Below are 20697 nucleotides of genomic sequence, written 5' to 3' on the forward strand. Positions count from 1 at the left end.
GCCTCCCTGGTGGTGCTGGTCTTCTGTTATTCTTGCTCAACTGTCCTGCACATGATGTCCTAACAAAATATGATGTTTCAATCTTACATTCTTCAAATAAAAAAAAAAAGTGAATTGATGCCAAGCTTGAAAAAAAATTGAGATTTTATCTTTTAGCTGCAGTGGTACTTCACAGCCTACTGGCCAAAAGGTCAACTTTTTGAGCATATGAAAGGTATTCAAAAAACCTTTTTTCCGACAAACACATTATTACTGTAAACAGAGTTCTTCAAGAAGCAGACTGTAATGTTAATAGCAGTGTTTCATAGGCATAGTATGTTTAAGTAGCATGAATTTAAACCAATTTTGTGGGCATTTAAGATTCATATTAGTGAGTATTAGCCTGCACTCATTGTATCACAACAGGTACTTCTATTTCACAAGCATAAATAAGCAATTTCTTGCTCTTTATTTATAAAGTAGGCGACTGAAATTTAAAGCAGACAGACAGATAGATAGACAGAAAGACACAGTGAGATTATAAGTGTTTGAAAAGTATTTTAAAGACACCGCTGATGTATGTAAATCGATGCCTCCTCGCTCCTTTGTGCATCTGACAGGACAGACAGGCTGTGGCTGTCTCTAGAAAGAGGGAGGTGGCATTATAAACTCCTACACTGCCCCCTGTTGGTGATACAGAGCTGTGCACAATGAAAATCTGCATAGATAAAAGCCAACAACTGATGCAGGAATTAAATTTTTTATTTTTTTATTTCCCATGATACATTTTAACAGTATAAAGACTATGCAAACATCTGAACGACTCTGAACTGCCTAACTGCTTATAGAAAATGAATGGATGAATAAGATTTGTGTCGTGTAAAGAAGCTGTAGGATGTTCAGACCAATTTGCCAACGTAAATGGTGCATCTCCACAATGCAAACAGCATTATTTAGACCTTTAACGTGTCTGTGCACATACAGTCTTACCTGTAAATCAAATACTAGATGACAGACTGCTATGCTCTCATCAAAAGTACCAAGATGAAATTGTTCACAGGCTTGTTGAAAATATAGGACTCTTTCAAAGATATTGTGTAATACTGGCAAATCTGAAACTCCAGGCAAAAAAAAAAAGCAAACCAAATCTTGAGAGGTTGGGGAATTTTCATTTTATGTGGTCTATTGTTGCTTACTGCCTGAGCAGAGTGGATAAATCAAACCAATGGCTTGGGAACACTCCTGGTCAGCTGCAATGGGACAGAGAGAAGGGGATGGTAGGAGTGAAAGCCCACACATTGGAAAATGAACTGCTGTCTTTCAAAACCAAAATCCCACATGATGGGAAAGCAGTGAAGTGGCACTGCACTGTGACTTTAGCTTAAGAACTACTACTGCATTTGGCTCCTTGTGAGTGGGAAGAGAACTGGGAAAATGAATAAAAAGAGGAACGGGGAGGGGGAGCAGAAAGAGTAGTTATGGTGAGGGAGAGAAAGAGAAGAGACAGAAGAAAGATATGGCTATGGATCACCGGTCCTCTCTAGTTCAAGGAAAGTTCATTGGAACTCTTGCTCGGATTCATGTCATCTGTTTAGCTGTTCATTGGTCCCTGGGGTACATCTCTCTGCCTTAACAGTCTGTTCAACTTGACAAAAGGGCAGGAGGCTTATCAAATCTCCAGCAGCCAGGAACAGGTTCTCAGCCAAGTTACATATTTCAAATGAAATTCACAATATCAATTATGGATCTCTCCCAGCATGGACAAAGCAGCTTTAGTTTTTCACAGGCAAATATAGGCATATGATGGTTTGGGGCTTCTGAAGGAAAAAAAACAACCAGTAATTTGGCAGACAGTAATAGTAGTCTAATTACAAACAGTGCCTCTGTCAGTGAGTGGGCATGTAGAGTGGTACGAAAAATTGCTCCTTCTGTCTTTGTCCAGATGACTGAAAAGCAATGGGAATAAAAAGGAGAGTCATATGTAATTGCGGCTACAAATGCCAAAATGGCAAATGGCTGTTGTCAAATGGAGACAGTTTTAGAAATGTAAACAGGAATATTAGGCAGAGAATATGTTCATAGACTCAACTGTCTTCTGACACAATATCGGCGAGCTGTATGCAATAAGTTTCATAGAAAAAAAATCATTAGAAATCATAAATTGAGTTAATACATAAATGTATGCAATTCACAGAGGACAAAACAAACGGTATGTGAAAAAGGACGTCAGCTTCTAATTAAGTAAATGGCAACTCTGAAGGCTGCTACACAGGTGAATAATATTGAGTTAAATGTCAATTAAGGATTCAAAAGAGCTCTGAGAAACATTTTATTTATATGAGTTTTAAGGAAAACTGGAGGCAAATGGGTTTCAATGAGGGAGATTATAAAGTACAACCAACAAAAACTGCATTTATTTTTATTGCATTATAGAAATTATTGCTTATTTTTCAGTATAATAACCAAGTGCAAAATGAAATATGTTTCTCTTGATAACAGATAAGTGAGTTAGTTTTGTTGCTTTCTTTGCTGCCTATGCCCCTCGTTCCTCACCTTGTCCATTCTGACCATCTTCTATTTTACAAAACCTGCTGCATGCAGCTCCTTCCTTAATTATAAGCTATGTACCTGCAAAAAAATACTGCAGGGTCAAACTCAAGAGCCAAGGTCACACTGACTTTAAAAGACCAGATTGAAACCATAAACTCAAGAAATTACTGGCACAGAATGTTTGTCATGTCATAGTCTACTGACTTCTCTGCTTTACTCATAATGTTCCAGTAGTTTGCAAGACTTTCCCTAATTTGACTTCTTTCACCTTGGGAGAAGCAGGGCTTATCTGGGAGTGTATTTATTATATAAGACTGTTTTTCAGTCTCTGTAGCATATATAGGTTCCCCTCTAGCAGTCAGAAATCAATTAATGCATATTCAATGTTGCAGTGGATTTGAGATTATAACCATGATGTACAGTATGTGTGTATGTGTGCGATAGGATGAGGGAAAAGGGAGTTTAAGGTCTTCTATCCCATTAGTTTGTAAACAAAACAGAAATGACTTGCACAATATCTTAATGACACAAGCTCGAAAATGTGTGATAGGATAGGGTCACAATTGTTCAAGTCTATCTTAAAACAACAGTCAGGGACCCAAATTAACATTGAAACAGGTTTTGTTGTAATCGTTCCTCCTGTTCATACTGACCATTAGAAGATCCCTTCAAAAGGCGCTTTCAATGTAAAGGATGAGGGACAAAATCCACAGTCCTCATTTTGTGCAAAAATGCATTTAAAAGTTTATTTGAAGCTAATATGAAGCTTCGGCTGTCCGAATTAGTCAAATCAAGTGGATACCTTCCAGTTATCGTTACAGTCTTACACTGTTACAGTCTTACAGTTACAGTCTTTTTAGTACCAAATTCCCTCTTTTTGTTACTCCGCTTCCACTGTGACTCAGAAGGGAGACACTGTCCAGGGAAACACAAAAAATTTGAAGTGCCATATTAGCTTCAGAAAAAAAAATTAAATACATTTTTGCACAAAACAAGGACTGAGGATTTTGTCTCCTATCACTTACAGTGCATCAGAAGTGCATTTGGAAGGGATCTTATAATGGTCAGTGTGAACAGGAGGAATGATTACAGTGAGAAAAAACCTATTTCAATTTTCATATGGGCACCTCACTATTGTTATAAGACAGATTTGAACAATTGTGAACCTATCCTTTAAAGGGCCAGTGTGTAAGTTTTGGGGGATCTATTGGCAGAGATGGAATATAATATTCATGAATATGATTTCATTAGTGTATAATCACCTGAAACTAAGAATTGTTGTGTTTTCGTTACCTTAGAATGAGCCCTTTATATCTACATAGGGAGCAGGTCCTTCCACAGAGCCCGCCATGTTGTTTACATGTTTCTACAGTAGCCCAGAACAGACAAACCAAATACTGGCTCTAGAGAGGGCCTTTTGCGTCTTTTACGCGAGTTTCGCGGCCACCGTTGGTTCTCCTACATGCTTGAAAGGGAGGGGTAAGAGCGAGTGGTTATTGGTTGGTTGAGATCTGCAAAATCACCGCTAGAACCCACTAAATCCTACACACTGGTCCTTTAAATAGCAGTAATACCTGGAACCAGAATTCTTTAAAATCGGTTTGCAAAACTTCATATTCATTCCTGTCTTTATTTACAAATGGCACAATAAACACTGTTTAATAATAAAACTTTTAATTCAATTTGAAAAAAAGTATTACATCACTGTAAATCAGGAGCCAAAAATATTTTATTGCAAAGCTGCATCAGCTGCCGCATTAATTAACCCACAAATTCAAAAAAGCAGTCAGACTGTTTTCACACACTCTGATTTTCATGTTTTCATTTCTTCCTACTAACAACTAATATCCTTTGGTTTCATTTAGACCTGCCATCTATCAATTACAGCACAGTCAAGCCCACAGACAGACCCACTTCACCAGCTGTAGTGGTCCATTAAAAAAAACTGAAAATAAATCTAGATTTCACACACACAATTAACATAAACTGGTTTCCTTTTTCTACTGGGATTACCTCTAACCATCTTCTACCTACAGCAGCCTGTCTTTACTTTTAAAACATCAAGACCAGGAAACTAGAGCAAATATAACATGATAAAAGTGATGTAAACCAGCAAGGGAAGGCAGGCAATAAGCCAACACTCCAATCACACCGGAATAATCCTTTATGGGAATTTCTGGAGCGCAGAGAGCAGTGCAGATTTCCACCTCCTTCATCACTAAAAGAACTGGAGGTTTTCCTTCCTGAGGGATGCTTCAACTTCCCACTACACACGGTTCAACGCTTGTACAACATTACAAGAAAGAATGAAGCTGCTCTGAAGGCAAAGGGTGGCCGTCTTCCTTTCTAGATAAAGAATATAATTATATTGTATATTGCCTTGTATTTCCATTACTTTTTTTCCACCTGCTGTATCTCAATATCTCATTATGATAACCTCATGTATACAACCTGGGGCCGTGTAAAACTACAAAGACAAACAGAGCTGATATGTTATCCCTGTATTGAAAAACTCAGTGTGACGGTTGAAGACAGATTACATTTCATTTCAATCATTTCTATAGTTTGCTGTTGCTAAGCCTTGAGTGTCTCAAGGCATTCCAATGCATAGTATCCTGTGTACTCAGACACACACACATATTAAATACAAAATGCATCTTCAAAAAAATAAACAGCCCTGAAATATATCTCCTGGTTGAGTCAAACGAAAAAAATGAAAGCTGTTAAAATTTACCGCCCCGTTCCTTTTATTATTCTGCTTAAACCATGCTTCAATGTGATTAAAATAACACCAAGTGCAGAAAAGGCTGGGATAATAAACCAAGAGGTTGTGTGCATGTATCATAATGCTTCATTTAGGCACTAATTCAAATTGAAAAACAATAAAGGCTCATAATGGTGACATGATTTGCTCATGCTTGTTTTCAGCAATGGTTTAGAGCTGAGAAGCTCTTAATTTGAGGAGTATTCCAAACAAAAAAAAACAACAACAAAAAAACAGTATATTGTTCACAACACCTAAATACAAAGCAAGCAGACCAAAATGCTTTATTTTCCTTAGACACCAATTTATCAAATGCTTCCCTGCTGGAAATGATATATTTTAGAGGAAAGCAAGAGAACATGCTATTTAATGTGTCTGTTAGTTTTATTGTCACACTTAAGGAAAAATCAGCTCTTGAAAGTTGAGTTCACTTGTAGTTCATGTTGAGGTATGTGGAAATGGAATTAATTGCATATCACAATAAGCTTTGTTTTAGTTCCATAACTAGTGATACTTAACTGGAAACCTTCTCATCACTAAGAAATTACTGAAATTATTAGAATTATTTATTTGTTTCAAATCAAGAGAAGCTTCTTTACCTCTCCATCTTATTGGACATTAGATACAGCGACTTATTATGGTAATACATTATAGTGAGGTTCATAGGTTGCAAACCTGTCTCATGGTCATGAGCTTTGGGTAGACAGTAAAAATGAGATGACGGATATAAGCAATGAGGGTTCCTTGCAGTGTGGTTGCAGAGATGGGATGAGAAGCTCAGACATCCAGAAAGAGCTCAGAGTACAACTGCTGCTCCTCCATGATGAAAGGAGTCAGTTAAGCTGGTACAGGCATCTGATTCGGATGCCTCCCTTTGGAAGTGTGCCAGGCACATTCAGACTTGGAGGGGACCATGAGGCAAACCCAGAGCACCAAGAACTGGAGGGATTATATTACCCATCTGCCCTGGGAAGGCCTTTGGATCCCTTAGGAAGAGCATATATTATAGGCTATCTCACTTAGCCTGCTGCCACAGTGACATGGACCTGGATAAGAGGTTGAAAATGGATGGCATGGCCAGTAAACTGTGCAGTGGCTACAAGAACTGTCCATCTACAACTGTATCAAAATTTGGAAAATTTGCAGAGCAGTTGTGTTCAAACCAGAAATGTTTTGTTTAAAGGGGATGTATGATGCACATTTCCAGGTCTATAATTTTATTCTGGGGCTCTACTGGAATATCTTTGCATGATTTACAGTTCAAAAGACTCCTTATTTATCTTATACTGGCCTGTTATGCAGCCCCTCAGTTCACCTTCTGTCTGATGAGTCTCAATGAGCCCACACTGTTCAGATTGGTTAGTAGTGGACAACAGGAACTATGGAGAGCCATTTCAGTGTCTGGTAACTTGATAGATGGTGTGCAGTTTGGGTGGAATTTTGAATGAAATGGCTCTCCATAGTGAACAACCCCTGGAGTGACCTTAGCAACAAAGGCCTTGGAATGGACGGCCAATTGTTGGCACGCACAAACAATCCGATGTCATCACGAGGAGGAAGTAGGGGTAACACTGCAAACAAAGCATTTAGAGCAGGCTGAGTTTTTGACTTGCAGGGAACATTTTTACGTACATTCACCTCAAGTTTTGGGCCCTTAACCATGTTTAACATAGGAACCCAAAATCATAACAGTATAAAAATGACAGAAAAAAAGCATGATATGTCCCCTTAAGTCAGTAATTCTAAGTTAGTATGTTGGTATATGTTAGTAGTTAGTATGTCAACTAACACAGACAAGGGTGACCTGGTGGTTAAGTCACATATGATATACAGTAAATGAATTATGTTGTATGAATTTTATGTACAGAATGACAGAAGATTACAGAAGTTATATAGATATTGTTAGCTCAAATACATTTCCCTAGAGGGGTCCATAAACATTTACTATAAATGGAGACTTGTTACTCTTGATCAATTATGAAAGCATTAGACATTGTCATTGCTCATCATCAAACCATCAACCTTTTAACAACTATGCAGGCCTCCCTAGCCAACTTCCCAGCTTGCTTACTATTCTGTTTGGGTTACCTCCACGCCTCTCTTTATTGCACAATTCATGACAGCCTATAAAGGCCATTACAGGGCAGTTTAAAGGGACAAAGCATGTCATGTGAACAAGAGGAAAGGAGGCCATTATCACTGTCTAGGGCCAAGCTGTGGTGCCAAGTCCAGCTGGTACCCGCAGCCCCCGGCAGTGCCCCCATGGCGACTTTGCATCCGCAGGGTAACACATGGGTCTCACAACTGTCCTGAAATACCACTGAACCTCATCAGGATTTAATGAGGTGACAGTGCATTGTATCAAAAGCTAGTGGGGGGTCTACCACTGCCTTCCACTCTCCCCTCATTAAAACCCTTTTAATGGGCTCTGAGGACTGCAAACCTCCTCTAACTAGCTTAACGCTTGTTCAGGTTGTCAAGGAAAATTCTTTTTGTTTAAGGACAAACTTGCCATTCAGCACTGAAATATTGATTTGAGGAAACTTCATGGGATTTGCTGGCTGGCAGTCGCATAATGACTCAGTGTCTATGGACCTGATGGCTTTCGATGGCTCAAAGAAATAAGAAAGAATACAGACAAGACTTTAAATTTAGTAAGTTAGGTAAGAAGTAGGGTAACACTGGAAGAGTGTTCTGATAATTGCCTATTGACGCTCCTTCATCACTAGTCTGCACAGTTATGTCTGAGTACTCTATGTAGTAAAGTTAAGACAAAAAACAAATGGTTAAAGTGAACACTGACAATCTGTCGGGCCATTTTGGAGAATGTGTGACATTTACAGGCAGGGCTTTGCTGGCAAACTGATGGCATTTTCTTACAGTAACAGCACAGCATGCTTGGCAAACAGATCAGATAAATCAAAGTATAATTATATTATACAACCATGTGCTTAAAGAACATCCCCCAACCCCCAGCTTTGCAAGTTTGTGTTCATTATGTGTGTTGCACTTTTCAAGTTCATACCTCAAAAGCAAGCCTCGAGGCAGTCAAGATGAATATATTCTCAATTCAATCTGACAGTTTATGGGAAATCAAACAGGCACAGGCATTAGAGCCCTGCATGTGGAGTGTTTCTTTCAAGAACAGCTAATTACATCATTAACCACATTAAAACGACTTTGCATTACAGAAAAGGGCAAACGCCTTATATAGTATAAAATGCAATATGTTTGCTGGTTTCTGTTATGGTAATGTGGCAATAGGAGATGGAAGCTCTTTGAAAATTAAAGATAGGGCCAAATGACACATTAATTAGTATGGCAGTAATTGTGTATTTACTCAGTTGATGAGTGCAGATGTTTAAAAGTAGATAACAGGCCAACATGTCCGTAAGGTAGTGTGATTAACATAAAATCAGCTTTCTTGTTCTATTTAAGCAGAGTCACACACCTTATTGAGGCTTATGTCCAATCTTATAATAAGACTCGAAAAACAGGTTTAGTGATGCTGAGGAATGAAAACCTGTAGTTATAGTATTTTCTCACACATATTGGCCAGATGATAATTTTCAAAATATTACATGTTAATCAAAAATGGGTACACATTGGTGTGGATGACTCTACTACTATAACTGTAATGTAACAGTTTTTTCATGTATTTTGTTTTGTTATTGTGATGTGAAAGCTTTCTCACATTCTAAAAAAATATCTTTGTCTTTATCATGTTGCCGATAAATCAAAAATGTAATACACAATGTTCAGACAACATACGACAAAATACATCCTAACATATATTTCAACGTAGGTGAGGGGAAACAAGTCAAATAATGCGGTTACCTGCTGTTGTGTTTGCTGAATTTCTAAATGAAATGCACTATCACAGTGTGTTATAGATGGATGTATGAACCCTGCAAAAATGAAGGCTCCACTATCAGTTGACCTCTGGACAGTTCTTACAGGTAATGCTGAGAATGCAAAGACTTTGATGGAATTTATGCTGCCATTACAATTTCTGTCACTCTAAAAAACCCGAGATGATGACCTCCATACTGATGATTCTGGCGACAGTGAAGGACACTTCAACCAGTGCAGCTAATCTTTACAAAAAGAATAAAAAAAACCTAACATGTGAATCATTTTCCATTAACTGCCAGACTTTGTTGTGGGGACTGACATACAAACAGCCTTGTCAAAAAGTCTGGAAACAAAGTTTAAGGATGTGTTTTTTTTTTTTTTTTTTTTAACTAATGCACATTTATCATGTGTTGTACTCAGTGAAATTGAGAGACAAACCTGAAATCCCTGAATGATTTTCGCACAGAGGCACTTTCTGTGTTGTGAGGGGAAGCTATAACTCTTCAAAATCCCCGGCAATCTATAAACATACATCATCCTGTAACAACACATTCATCACAGGATGGCAAGAAAAGAGCTGAGGAAAGGAAGGTTTGCGTAATACCTCTGATTAAATCTTGGGAAAGCGGCACAAAAGTTACATTCTCAAGCAAAATCATTTGTTCTTGGCAAATTAGTGTGGGCAGGTGCTATTATTCTTGCATGAACTCTGTGGCTTTGAGAAAGAAATTCATCTTTTCAGAAATAGGAGAGAGCAAATCACTGTGAAGTTATTCAATCACTAGCTAGTGATTCAAGTAAAATTACCTTTTTGCTTTGTATGCAACTACTAGGCTTCAGTGTAGATGGCATTTAGAACAATGATAGCGACTGTCAAAAAGAAGTCGTCCTGGTTCACAGCACCGAGGGACTGAAGAAATAAGAAACTTACTGGACTCACTGTAACTGCACAATTTCACTTTAAAGCTTCATTTACCCCCTTAGATGAATAACCTATTGCTCCCTTTGCAAGGGCAAAATGGCTCCACCTAAGCCTCTTCCTTGAAACTTGTCAAATTTCCACCAACAACACCTCAACGTGTTTAACTGACCCTTCCTTGCAAAAGCGCTACTGAATGCTGCTGCAATATGAATAAATAAGCAAACATAGGCTCATCTTGTGCCCCCTCACACAGCTTACAGTTCTGAACTCAATTTCACACTCCACTGCCTTCTCAGACAATTTAGACAGGCTGATGCCAACAGCAGAAAGTGAAGAGACAATGCATTTATTTATCGACTTTTTGACAGAAGGGGGGATTTGTCAGGCTGTGTGTGTGTGTGTGTGTGCATGTGTGTGTGTGTTTCAGAGGAGTGAGCGTATATCTGTGTGTACGTGTGCATGTGCCCATGTACCTATATATGACAGAGACACATTGGAGGGAAGCATGAGAAATGTGATTCAACCCCGAAGAGACACAGAAAGAGCGCGCGAGAGAGGAAGAGCAAGACAACAGGCATATCCAGGGGAATTGTTTTCTTAGTCACTCATCCGGTGTTTGTCCCAGCACTCCCACAGTGTGTCTGAGGAGGACATGAAACGCTCCACGTCCACAGACAGAAAAAAAAAACTCCACAGTGAGAATGCTGACAAATAAAAATGACTGCAATGGAGTTTAAATACAAGTAGGCCAGTTGTCACAACAACTCTACACAAATATCATACAAAAATGTATGTACCCTATATGTTTTATGCAGTATATGCAGTATAGTCAGTAAGTACAGTTATCTATACACTTTGTATAGTGGAACTCTGCTTTCCTTTACATACACTGATAACGTAATCACATTTTCTTCTTTATTAAAGGGGCGCTCCAGTGATTTTATGCATGAATTTCAGTTTCAGTTCAATTTGTCATCGAGAGTATCTGTAAAAACAGTTGTATAATGTCTTCTGTTGCTCTGGGTCTTTATTTCGTATCAGTTGCACACACTTTGCAAAGTGACGTAAAGGACAAAACCTTTAAGCTGGCAGGGGGAAAATAGAGTGCCTTGCCAAAAACAAATTTATGCCTGGAAATTATTCAAAGCACAGCCTTGTGTAAAATATCCAAGTGCTCCCCAAGTAGAACTGGAGGTTCAGGTCTACTGAGCAGTTTCTTATCACAAAGACTTTGGGTAATTGACTCAGACATATCAAATAAACTTTCTACAAAATTCACAAGTAAGCAGGTATGACATTCTAATGGGCTTCTTCATTAAGTCTTCCGGCAGGGGGTAATGTGTTTGAAATTAATGTGACATTTTCAACTCCAAAGAGTTTCAGTCTTCAGTTATTTCTCCACGCCTAATACTCTGCTGTAGATGTAATTTATGCACAGTTGTGATCTAATACAAAGCTGTGTTTTCTAAGCTGCTGGAATCCGACATCTAACACTGAACAACACGCACACAAGCGCGCATATCAGCGCTGGGAAAAGAGCAACAGAGTGCCAGTGGGGTATAAACAGATTTGAGCCGAGGTTTCTCACTGCAAGAGGAGTCACCAGGTCAAATAGTTTTCCAGGCGGTGGCCACTACTTTGTAAGACCACTGTGTGAGCAATTGTGCATAGATATTTTCAATTTTCTGAGGATTTTCGACTATTTTCTTAGAGAAATATGCAGTAACTACAGTGAATACACATTCTTCAGTCTATCAGCCTGGATCTTAAAAATAGTCACACGGGCAAAAGCTTTCATACCTAAAATATTAAACTATATATTAGAATAGGTGAAGCTAAAAAGGCCTGTATTAAGGGTACAACAAGTTCTAAAGGAGCACTATTCACACATCTGACAGTAAAAAACAAATACCTGAGGTTTAATAGGACATGACCACTGTGTCTCTGTGTGCTCTCTATTCTTCAAGAGTCACTACCTGCCGAAGTGCAATAAGTGAGATTGCAAAAATGAAAGCGATGAATATGAAACATACTGTAGTGTGGTAACTAGGGAAACAGGTAATAAAAAAAAAGGGTGCTAGCAAAAGACTATGCTAAAGAAGGTGAATGTCATCTCCTTTCCCTGCAATATGAAGGGGTTAGTCTTCCCCAGTTGAGTTTTATCCAACATTCTGCGCTATTATCATCATTTCCCACTAAGCAGAAGCTCCCCAGATACTCCCCAGAGAGCGGCATTGAGCTGTACTAGCGCCTTTGCCATGTTACCATGGAAACATTCCCATGGCATAGCCCATTACAGAAACAGACACTTACACATCACTTCGGTAAAGCTTTCGGGGGAAGATTTAAACCCCAGTGTAAAAACACTGCAACTGTCTTTGCTCAAACTTTAAACCTGAATCTTGTGCAAGGATATGTGGGACACTTTTTTAGGTTTGCTGTGTATCATTAAATGCTGTTCAGATAGCTTTTAGTAAAAGACTAAAAGAGATTTTTAGGAAAAGCAAATGCTGCTGGCCACAGCCTCTAGAAAAAATTCACCAAGGTATCCTAAAATGTTATAAACAATTAGACAGCGCTCTGCTTTAATATAAAAGAAGAAGGCAGCATAAAATGCACTGTAATTATCTCTCTTGAACATAAACTGCTGACTCATTTCATCAAGCATAAATTGAAAAATAACAAACAACCCCCTAGCAGCCTCTCGCCTCAGCATCTGTGTCCTCTATCACCTAAATGAGGATCTTGATGAGGTTAAGTACAACAGTAGACCCTGCCCGATTGTTTCACATATTCAGCTGTGGGGAGCCATTATTCTGGAGGCCTGCTTGGTTTTGATTAAGTCACGTTTTATTATGCCGTCTCCACACCCGTGTTGGGCTGTGTAATGAGTCTGGCGTAAGGATGATAAGGCTCTGATAAAAGATCCAACATGGCCGTTATGACTTCTCAGCTATCTAAAATAAATAAATAAAAAAAAGGCTTTGGTGGATGCTGAATCTAACTCTCAGTGGCAGGATGTTGTTTGTTTACCTCCAGGGAACGGAGAGAACAGAGGTAGGGTGAGCATCTTTTTTGGCCTCAACTGCAAATACCAAACCTGCTCTGATCAGATGTGTACTACATCACAGCTTGCATGTCTTAAGCCACAGTCATCACTCACATCCAGAACACTGATTGCTCTTTTATGACATATCATTACTTCTGTGACTAATGAGTCACTAAGGAATAGGTGGAGGTTAGGTTATCAATATTAAGGAGTGGTATAATGGGTGGACCTTTGCCGAGAACATACAGGATAACTCATGATGGATCTTTTGGTTTTAAGGTGTTGATTTTTGAAGTGACTCATCATTTCCATATGACCTTTAATTGCGCAAAGTGATAAGTCGATTCATCTTCGCAGGAAAAATGGTGTAAAAGCTTTAATTGTGAAGTCTTAAGGGGCCTGTGTTGGCTGCCACTGATTAGTTTGGGTTGGACCGGATTAAACTGAACAGCAAGGGAATGTTGATTAATGTTAGAGTCACTTCGAACTCACTAATTCAACAGAGATCATTATTAGTGTGCCGAATTATTTAGCCTCTGACAAACAAATAGTTCATTTCCTAAGCTCATAAACCACGCGTGCAGCACATATTCATTTGACAAAGACATTTTTGCTCATTAACATTGCACCAAATGGTTGTGTTCTCATTTGTAATGAGTACATATGCCAACATCATTTCCCGCTGAATAATTTGCTGAGAGCATTGACAAATAGATGAAAATGTGCAGCCACACTTTGTGCAAACTTACCGCTTCAGGCAGACGTGTGCAGGTCCTTGAGGGGCTGGAGCCAATCCAGAAGCTTTAGGTACTTGGACATGAAGATAAACAGCCACCTCTTCTCCCACCAGCATGCTGACTCCATTTACCAGCAGGCCCAGCAACACCTGTTCCTGCTGAGATACGTATCAGGGATGACATTTTAACATCTGTCCCAAAATCCCTCACTGAATCTGTTCCTTGCTTTAACATTACAGATAAGATGACCTCACTTTCAATGGCAAAACTTGAGAGGTTCATCATTATGCTACTACAAAAAGTCTAGTCACAATGAAGGGCATACTGATTACACCACGCATCATCACAGCTCTTTCAGTTGTATGTGGGATGGAGGCCTTCGATTTCACAGAAAATCTGGACTGTCTCTAACTCTGACCATATAATTATTTGTTGCTCTTATTACTTCATCCCACAAAATGGTCCATTCTCAGCCTTCCATATGGCTGACTCTTATTAAAGAAATATTATCCCCATGTTAAGGCATAGCCTCAGCAGGAGAGATAAGATAACCTGCAACAAAACAGATTTTTTAATCATGTCATTAATGAATACTGTTTAAAAACTAACAACAATGAATGGATCTTGGTCTAAAGGTGTGCACACTTTGTTTAATAACTATGGGTTTAGCAGGCTCTTTTTAATAATGATGAATATGAAAAACATGTGAGAGGAACTGCATTTGCTGAGTGAAAAACATTGGGCTAATGACAAAGGGTCTAAACCAAAACTGCGTACATTAAGGATGATAACATTTGAATGTGGTACAGAGAATTATGTTGTATATAATTTATCTAAGAAGGGAAGATCTTTATGTGCGCTGGGATTTGGCATTTTACCACTTAATGTTGAAATGGACAGTTTATCAGTCTGAAAGAAGAAAAACAGATTTATTCAAAGTGCCACCTTCATGACTTAGAAAATGGGTTTAATTTTTTTCTTTTGTCCTTTTAACGCAATACTTTGTTTATTATGAGAGGAACAGAAAATGATTTTTTAAACATGGATTCTGTACAAAGAGTGAGTTGGCTATTTACATACAAAACATTTAACTTTAGGTATTTAGGATTTAGTTTCTGTCTTCTGCTATTTGGTGTACAATGTATTTGGAACTTTGTACATTTAAAAGTATGTAGAAATACATATAATGTTGCAACTGATGTTTTTCTTTTGGTCTTGTATGTGTGTGACGAGACGATGTTTGATATTGCCAAATGTCTGGGATGAAATGTAAATAAAAACTAACAGCAGAAGAATACAATTTAACCAAGACTAAAGATTTGTCCACTACATGTTAACATTAGCCTTCATGTTGAAATAACACAACCCTTCTTGAACTGCAGGTTGTTGTATTGTTTTTTCCTGCACAGTGCCACATTGATACATTTACTCCTGCACTTGTTACTTGTTTTTATTAGTTTTAAATGTGTATGTTTCTTTTTTAGTGCTCAAACTTCAAAAAGGGAAAATTACATGGGATAAAGTTAAGTGTAAATACAGTAAAATTAAGATTCAAAGATTTAACTTCTATACTGGCAACTCTTGCCAAACTTTCAAGAATCAGTTTTTCCCTGGAAATCAGTAGAGTTAAAGGCAATCTAAAAGCAGATTACCTTCTCCTGATTCAAAATAATCAAAACTACAGAGCAACACTTGAAATCACTCGATTCAATATCACCAGCAAAACCATTTCTTTTGATTGTTTTCACATCAAAATGTCATTTAAGTTACAAAAAATCCTGTCTCTGTATAAGCCCTCACAATCAGAGGAAGGGATAAGCAATCAGTTTGGGGGGGCATAAAGCAGACACTGGCTGGTTAATTGGCTGTCAGGAGGCGGAACTGAAATAGCACTCCATTCATATGATGTGATGAACAAGAGGAGAATATAGATGTTGGGATTTGAAGCGGTGGTGTGGGGGTAAGCTTTTGTGTGCTTCAGTTTGTTGCATGACTCATTCCTATTGTATAATAGTTTAAGAAACTTCAACAACTTCATATGTCTGACTTATTATCTTCCATAACTTTAGAACTTATAGGAATCTGAAGGATGTTGAACTCTACAGAAGCTCATAAAAGTTATCAGCTATCAGTCAAAACTGAAAATGACACTTGCCTTACTTGTTATTGTGAACTATAAAAATAAGGCAAAACTGAGACTGGTATTATCAATCAGAAACCTTAAAAGACGCATATTCCAACCAGTCTAAATCAGTCTTAAAATAAAATGAAAAAACAAAAGAGCTCAGATTCATTTTGAGTCTTGTATCTACAGTATGGTTCTACCCCAGAGAATTACATACTGCAATGTAGTTAAAACACACAGCAAGGCCATTAAACTAAGGCAAGGAACGTAAAACCCTGATGGAAAGAGAGACAGAAACTCACCGAGCAATATACTCCTCTCTTGACATTCCTTTTGACAATTACTTATGTAATACAATTGCTTGCCAGCTGGTGGTGGGAAGCAATTTGACAGTTTTATCACAACTTTGACAAAAGTAATTTACTTGGTACAGTCCTTTTGTGCTTCTGTGGGAAATAAATCATCCAAATAAAAATAAATAAATGGCACCCCACCAGGATTTGACAGTCCAATGTCTTCCAAGCCCAGCACAAATGGTGTAGTCTTCACCTAGCATCATAAAAGTGTGAGCCTGCCAGAGCTGTGTGCTGTGATCCATCATCTGTCTGGGGGACACTTCGGTGGTCCATCGCTGTTCATAGGACAGCTGGGACTATAAGCATGCAGCTGTTTAAAGCTTAGCTTCACAGAAAGTGTGATTAGCTTAAAGAAACTGAATATGGAATGACTTTAGAGTCGATCCTCCCCCCCTCCATTTCTAGGTCTTTAAAAACCTTTATATTCTCTGCCGTAGTAAGTTAGGATCAGTGTGAGCTCCACTACAGTATATTGAGGTTTGTTAATAATGTGTATCCTAGAGATGCCAGTCTAACAGTACAGTATTTTGACACATTCAAACCCAGTAACCAGACAACCTTGGCTAACTCCCCAAAGATGTGATAATGTAGAAATGTTTAAACTTGTGCCTGTCTGCAAACATTTTTGTGCAGTTTTGAGTTTAGATAAAATTTTCAAAATTCCTTGCATGTGATACTAGTCAATTTTAGATCATTTATGGCAAGAACATATAGACAAATACATCCTTATTGTGTGTTACCAAACACAACATGCAATTGTCGCTTAAGAAAGTTAGTATGTCAGTAATATTGCTTTAAGTTTTGTCTCCAATGTGAGTGGTGAAAGAAGTTTTCAAAAAAATGCATATTTCATTTGAGATGAAAAACTCCTTTTTTAGAGTTATTATGACCAAATGAGCTTCTAAGCGTTTTGCGTTATTGATGTAGGGAATAAAATATTCTGATCCTCACATAATTATTTTGGATGCTATCAACCTTAATCCTCAAAGGAGTGCTAAATATTTGCCAAACATTATAGATTAGGGTTGCAGTCTGCATACTCATACTCATTTCAGCAGGAATCATTCATGTTTACTGATTAGAGATTAACCATAGACTACATGAACATTTAAAAGCCACACAATATTACAGATTTTCACTAAGCCTACTCCATTAGTTGTAAAATATCTACACTTCAGACCATCAACCACAGTATTTCTTTGAAAAAAAAAAAGCACTGATACCCCAAGGATTGAGCTTGTTGATCATGTTGCAGTTGCTGTCGCGGTGGGAGTTGGCTTTGATGTAATATTGTGATATTTCATTTGATTATGCTGATTTGATTGTGCAAGGTCATCCATCCTGCCTGATGTCTCTCGATATCCTTCAAAAGCATTTTGCTTTATTGGCTTGCTGGTCGCCTTGCCAGAATTTCAATGGTTGTTTGATGGTATTAATGCACCATTTGAATGCAGACCCCGAAGTTGAGGGAGTGTGGGGGGGGGGGGGGACCCATGTGAAGAGAGCATGCATGGAATCTGAAAGTCAGATGTCAGAAGAGTCAGCGAAGGGGAAGAATTTTCTCAAAATGCAGATACTACACTGGAGTGGAATATCAAATGTTCAAATCTCTTTCAGGGATTTTGGAGTGTGACTAAAAAAAAGGGAGCTCTTCTCTTTCAAATGGCACCAAACTTACAATAACCCACTACACATTTTTCAAAAAGGGTTCTGCCAGGCTTATGCCTCTTTGAGGAAAAAAGCCAAGCATTTACGCCTGCAAATGAAGTGAATGGTGAACAGATGTGCAGCACACCTGTGATGAAACTACAATAATTGTCATTCTTTTCCATTCGCTGACAGAAGATTCAACAGGGAACAGAAGGATCCATTATTCCAGGACCAATATGCCTAGAGTGAGCTACCATTCAAATTATATACATCTGGTCCAGGAAATCTGAAACATTAAGGCAAGAAATGAACACAGATATAGGAACAGTTTATGCTATCTATAATTCCACATTTAAATATAATCATCACATAGATGTAGCTTACATTTTCTACAGTCTTTAAGATGGCCATCGTGATTACTGCCAGTGCAACAGAAATTAGCACTATCACAGAACTGGATATTTAATCAAAACAAAGTATGCCGAACATTGAATATCTCTTCTTTTACCTTGATAAGAAAAATGCTGTCTGAAACTTGAAGAAAATGAAATGTGTCCGATGAGTCATTGCTTGGGGAAATCAATTCATTTAGTCATACAGAGGTGCTAAGCTATTTATTGCCTGTCAGCATGAGCTGTTAGTTCAATTTAATTTCTTGCTGCAGAAAAGAACAGAGACGCCACAGAGGAAATTTGAAGAGAATCACTTTATTTATGCAAACAGGATGTGTTCTTTTAAAATTACATCTACGTTTTCAAATACCTTTTTGCCCCTATGGTTTTTCCCTGTGGCACCACAGTAACATCTAGAGGCTTGTATTAGACTGGCAAGTTACCTTTTTCACAAACATAGTAGCGTGTCAACCGCTACTTCTATCATACTTTCCAGTGGCCACAAAGGACAAAACACAGTGAAAACACAGACATTAAGCGCAATGCACCCCAAATACAGAATTACTGCAAACACTAAAAAACACATACAAGAGAGAAAATACAACAGAAAAGAGAAAATGGTCTCAAAATGAAGAAATATTGTAAATATCAATACCCAAACAAAAATAATGTGCAGCTACAGAAAAAAAATAGGGAGTAGTGACAGACCTGTTTGTGACTGCAATAGCAAAGAAGGTGATGTTTTCCCAATGGTCAAGGTAATAAAGCTAATTGCACACTAGACAACAAACTGTTGGGTTGATTAATACATTTTTTTGCTATTCTTTGTTTCTCACCACTGGCAGAACATTTTAAGTGTGCCCTAAAGGTGGTGCAAAGGGTCACCTACTGTAAATCAGAAGGTTTATCCTTTAAGCGGTGACCATTTTAGTGTCTTAATCTCAGCTAAAAGTTTCATTTTATCAGGATAGCAGATCTTTGTCAGCCTCAGTGTGCTTGTCAGGCTCAGGGTGCCCTTAGGTGAAACTGTGCTTTGAGCTTTTTCTAGCATTAATGTGCTAACATTCAACCACTGGAGTGTAATTCAAAACATTAAAGTTAGCATGTTAACATGAACACATTTAGCATGTAATGTTTGGCATGTTAGCATATCAAGTACTCTCTCAATACGCTTACGTATAGTTGATGCTGATGAGAATTGGGTCATCAGTTGTTATGGTACTGTATCTTTAACTACAACCACTTGTTGGTGGCACTGGTTGAAAAGTCATTCATCCAGTGAGCACCATTCATGTCTGCACTGTATTTAACAGTAATCCTCTTAGTAACTAGCAAAATATTTTATTCTGGCTGGAAGTGTTGGACCAAAGATGAAGCCAAACTGACATCCCCATCCCTTAAGTCACGCAGCTAGAGTTGCCAAAAAGGGTTCATACAGTAGCTCCCCTCCCCCAAGTGTCTTTTTTGCTTCAAATTTCTACTACAATGTTTTTGATATTTGCAGCTTTGTCTGTTTTTCTGTTAATGTTTGTGCTTTTGCTTTTTGTATTTGTTTCGGTATTTACAGAAAGTCTTGACTTGGAGCTTGTTCCTCCCAATGTTTTCACTATTATATGTGTTTTGTCCTTGGGGGCCACTGTCACAGTTACCATGTCTACCAGTCACATGAAAATGACATTTCAGCTCCCCAACATTCAACACAGGAGTCTATATATACACAACAAAACTGAACAACAGAACTTGCAATGCAGTAAGAGTGATATTTATCATTTCATTAATTCAAATTGCAAGCCATGCTATAAAATGTTACATACTTCCTAGTCTCTCCTGGAAATTTGTCTTTACAGCACAGCAGTAGAAGTTTGATGGGGATATCTTACGATGGGGGGTTACAGGATTATAGAGAACTGGTATTTCATGACACCGATGAAGTACTCAACAGAGTATAAAGTCCACTGTGCCTAAAGCCAACATCCAACTCGCTACATCCTACAGTACAGTGTGTCGTATATAAAGTCTTCCAGAACATCAAGTACTAAAGTACCTAGTGTGAGCTTTAATAAAAGGCATATATTCATTGTTTCTGAATCTTAAAGCTTCAAGAGATTGTTATGCAGTACAAGTTGAATATAAAGTTGAGAGAAAAACCATCCCTAAATAGTTTTTGAGGACAACAGTAGTTTTTTTACATCTCTAATTAACATCGCATCCAAAGGCTAGGTCACAATGAGGGAAATGACAGGTGTAGCCATTAAGTAGCTAGATGAAGTAGTGAGCACAATAAGTTTTTTTGATAATCTTGTTTTTGACCTTCATAA

The 20697-nt window shown here is 38.1% G+C and overlaps 1 long non-coding RNA gene across 1 annotated transcript in view; it reads right to left on the reverse strand.

The window, feature by feature from the left end:
• LOC122974026 overlaps window positions 1–14025 on the reverse strand; it is a 39875-nt gene extending 25850 nt beyond the window's left edge. The window contains exon 1 of the long non-coding RNA XR_006400201.1: window positions 13869–14025. This is a non-coding gene — a long non-coding RNA (uncharacterized LOC122974026). The remainder of the gene's footprint in view (window positions 1–13868) is intronic.
• Window positions 14026–20697: the final 6672 nt, after the last annotated feature.

Source organism: Thunnus albacares, chromosome 22, assembly GCF_914725855.1.
Source record: "Thunnus albacares chromosome 22, fThuAlb1.1, whole genome shotgun sequence".
Lineage (NCBI taxonomy): Eukaryota > Metazoa > Chordata > Actinopteri > Scombriformes > Scombridae > Thunnus > Thunnus albacares.